The following is a 4,292-nucleotide window of genomic DNA, read 5'->3' on the forward strand; positions in this document are numbered from 1 at the left end:
CGCGCCTGGCGTGAGTTTAAGCCACCGGGTCCAGGACTCGAACTGTGGTCAACTACATGGGAGTTCAGCGACATAGCCATTACACTAACTGCTGGTCCTGCCATTCACTGTTTAAATCATTCATTCAGTCACTCCAGATACTCACCAGGTGTGATCATCTTTTTCTCACTCTTTTATTATGTTTTTTATTAATAATTTATTTTAATTTTTAAATTTTTTAGAAAGAATTATTTTAAGTAAACTTATTTACTATTATTATTTTCCAGTTTAATCAGAGAGAGACAGAGAGCGGGAAAGTGAGAAAGCAAGCCACCAGGTCCAGGATTTGAACTGTGGTCAGCCATGTGGAAGTTCAGTGCCTTTAACCGCCATACCACCTGTTGGCCCCAATTTTTATTTTTAAGAATTCTGCCATAGGGCACATGTGCTTGCCTGAGAGAAAGACAGTGAGAGAAAAAGTACAAAACCACCCCCCCATTTTCTTCCTATATTCCCTATTTTTTCTTCTTTTAATTTGGCAGATGGAGTGTGCAGGTGTATGTGTTTGCTGGAGGGAGAGTAGAGAGAGCTAAAGAGGTGAGTAAGCACCCCCCCACAGGCAATGGTTACACTGCAGTCTTTTCCTTCATTTCTCCCTCTCCTTTCAGAGTTTGAGCACACATGCACATGTGCCTGGTGTGTTTCTCAACCCACATGGGTCCGGGACTTAACCATGCAGTTAGCCTGTGGGATCCAGCACCCGAATCACCACACCACTGGCTGGCCCCTATAATATATATATATAATATATGCTCTTCTGGCCTGCTCACATATATATATAAATTTAGAGAGATTTTTACTATAGGGCACATGCACTCACCAGAAAGATGGAGACAGAAAATGAGAAATCGCCCTCCCCAGGGGGGATGGTCACACTGCAATCCGTTCTCCTCTGTTTTCTTCTCAGGATTTTGGGCACGCATACACACATGCCTGGGGTGAGTTTCAAGCTTCTGGGTCTGGGACTTGAACCACGATCATTCATGGGGGAGTCCAGTGACATAACCATTATGCCATCTGCTAGTTCCAATTTTTTTTTAATTTTAAAAATAATTATTTATCTTAATTTGACCAGAAAGGGACAGAGTGAGAGAAAGAGAGAGAGAGAAAGTGAGAAAGCAAGCTGCCAGGTCTGGGACTTGAACCGTGGTCAGCCATGTGGGAGTCCAGTGCCCTTCACCAACATGCCACCTTCTGGCCCCTGATCCCAGTATTTTAAAGTAGGTTTAAATACCAATGAAATGGATAAATCTGTGTCCAAAACTGGGGTCTGAAAGGGGTGGAGAAGGAAAGTTAATCCTCCTTGTGACTTTTGAAATCACATGTATTCCTCTGATAAAATACAACTTCAGCACTCAAAACTGGGTTTACAAAGTCGGTTTTTGCCTCAGGATATTTCTAAATATGGCAAGAAATCAGTGGATGATTCGCAAACAGCCTGGTGTGAACTGCGAAGTACCTGCACACAGGCGCACTGTGCTTCTGCGGAAGCCTTAGCAGTGACTGCCTTCCAGCTGGACGGCAGTGATTGGAGGGAGATCCAGGCGGTCCACGTCAGGGCCGGGACAGGAGAGTGGAAGTGGAGCATGAAAGGAGATCAAAGAAGGAAGGACATCTTGGGACAAGGTGCCGCGAGCAAGGACTCAGGAAGTACAAGGAGTGGGGGACAGTCCGGGGTGAACTCGGGCTGTGTTACCACCAGGGTGCCACTCAGTGTCCTGCAGTGTCACCTGCACTGCCACCCACAGCAGTCCTGGATGAAGGGGCGGCTGGGGTCCAGGAGGAAAAGCTGAAGCACAGGTGGAAAGTGGAAATGAAAGAAGACGATGACTGGACCCCTAGAAATCATTCAGGAGGCTAGTGCTGATCTAGTGTACCTTAGTTGTCATTTTAATATGAATCAGTCTCAGGCCCACCAGTGGCACAGTGCTGGCTGGCTGGATCCCACATGGCCAACAGTGTGGTTCTAGTCCTGGACTCAGAGACTTAAAAAATACACCCTGTACATGTGAGTCTAAAAAGAGAATAGAGGGACCAGCAGGTGGCCTGGTGGTTAAGGCACTGGACACTCCCACATGGTGACCACAGTATGAGACCTGGACCTGGCAGCTTGCTTTCCTGCTGTCTCGCTTCCCGTCTCTCTCTAGTCAAATTAAAATAAATGAATGAATAAATAAAATAATTATTTAAAAATAAATCAGTAAATAAAAAGAGGAGAATAGAGAAGGGATTGTGGCATGACCACCCTCTCCCAGAGAGTGCTTTTGTGTCTTTCACTCTTTCTCTGTCTCTCTTCAGAGAACACACATGCTGTTTAGCAAACTGAAAAAAACATCAACCATTTACACTCCATAAGTGACTGCAGTCTATTTGTTATAATCACAGGGACGAACGTGAATAAAGCTTCAGGTCAGTGTATTTCACGCTAATGCCATTCCTTAAGGTTTTGAGAACACAGAGAAGAATTGGACAACAATCACTGAGTCGTTTGAAGGTGGTTCTTTATTAGAGGAGATCACAAAAGGAAATTAATTTTTTCCAAGTGTGGGATGGGGGAAAGAGAATCATTTAGGACAGTGTTGCTCAAAACCAATTCCTTTTACAGACATATGCCTGGGGAAGGGAGCTGCATTTCTTCCGTGATGATGTTTTCCATTTCACGTTTTAATTTTCTTGGCGATAGACATCGAACCCATACATGGTTGTTCAGGTCTGCGAGGATGAGCCTCTCAAACAGCGGCGTGGCGCTGGGTGATTGCAGCATCTGCACTGCTCCCATGGCGTCACGCCATGCCCAGCCATGCTTAGCTTCATGCAGGTCTCAAACTGGGTCCTCACCTCCTTTGGAGAATTACTGACCCTCTCCTATGAGATCGGAGAGATGGCGAGGATGAGAACACTTGTTCAGAGCTGTGATTCTCAAGGTGGGGTGGGGACAATCTTGTACCCTGAAAAACCATACCTCAAATACTCACTGATTTCCTAATACAAACTCCATAAAGTCAAGCTTAGCTAAACAACTTCAGCTGCTGGGCAGTAGGAGACCACCCATCGATTCATCCCGGGAGGCGTCTTAATAAACATGGCTGAGAAGCACTGGCTTAGACGTAGAGATACGCTGGCCCACGGAGAAAGATGAGTAAGAAGCGTGTGCCCGAGAGAAAGAACATCTTCTGGGTCAGTGAGCAAATCCTCAGCCAGAACTTCTGGAACCCAAAGGGCCAATCCAGAGGAAAATCAAGATGGTTGTCAACCGTTTCATCCCCCTGACTAAAAACAACTTGGTCCACTTTTTAATACTGAGCCAAAAGAAGAAAAAAGCTGTTGCTGCCGAAATTCCATCCACCAGGAGGTGCTGTCATCATTTGTGAAGCCATCTGCTCTCAAGGGGTCTCAATGGGGGACGTCAGCCTGGGGCCTGCTCTGCCAAAAAAGAAAGAATCAGGGCTTCCGGTGAAGTAAATGACCCTCATGTCCCTTCTGTGGCCAGAACACTTCCTCGTGCTCTGGTTTAGATTGCCTTGAGACGAAGTTGCCAGCAGAATACTGACAGCAAAGAACGCTGAATGAACAGGTCAATGCAAGTAGGAGGCTTTCTGAACATGGGGGACGCCAATGCCCACACCAGGACAGTTGGGGAAATGGTACTTCCCATCTCCTTCCATTTTTAGTCTCGGCCTAAGTTACTAAATGTGTTCCAGAATAGGAACTGCTTAGTACTTGAGGCCTTTTGCTTTTGTTTATTGCCTGAAGGTATATGGGCTGGCCAGAGGGAGGGAGAAAGACCCTTCAAGCAGCTGAGTCAGGGACTTGAACTGCTCGATCTGGCTGGAACCCAGCCACCTTAACCACTATAGCAGCTGGCTGGCCCCATCTAACAAATACTCACTGAGCAGTTACCATGTGCCTCACTTCGTACTGAACACTGGGAATATAATGGACTCAGCAGATTGAAAAATATGTTAACGTGCGTGCCCAAAATCCCAAGAGGAGAAAGGATTGCAGCATGGCCATCTCCCCCCCCCCCTACCCCCCTGGCAGGTGCTTTGTCACTTTGCCTCTCTCCCGTCTGTCTCTCTCTGGTGAATGCACACACACCTTGTAGCAAATTTAGGGGGGAAAAAAAAGTTAAATGAAGAATGAGTAAGAGGATTTCTTCCATGGACACATTCATCCCTACATAAACTGTGAAATTCATAAGTGATTGCTGTCACACTTCTTCACACCACCCAGAAGCATTCTTTCCCTCGTCA

At 46.2% G+C, this 4,292-nt stretch overlaps 1 protein-coding gene across 3 annotated transcripts in view; it reads right to left on the reverse strand.

Moving 5' to 3' along the window:
* Window positions 1-2,523: 2,523 nt before the first annotated feature.
* GLRX (glutaredoxin) overlaps window positions 2,524-4,292 on the reverse strand; it is a 9,920-nt gene continuing 8,151 nt past the window's right edge. For 2 of the 3 annotated variants that reach the window (XM_027768830.1, XM_014584759.2), the window contains exon 3: window positions 2,524-3,462. The gene's annotated coding sequence lies outside the window, so the exon portion shown is untranslated. The remainder of the gene's footprint in view (window positions 3,463-4,292) is intronic. The other variant, XM_006169855.2, reaches the window with a different exon arrangement.

The sequence above is a fragment of the Tupaia chinensis genome, unplaced genomic scaffold (assembly GCF_000334495.1).
Source record: "Tupaia chinensis unplaced genomic scaffold, TupChi_1.0 Scaffold147554_1, whole genome shotgun sequence".
NCBI lineage: Eukaryota > Metazoa > Chordata > Mammalia > Scandentia > Tupaiidae > Tupaia > Tupaia belangeri.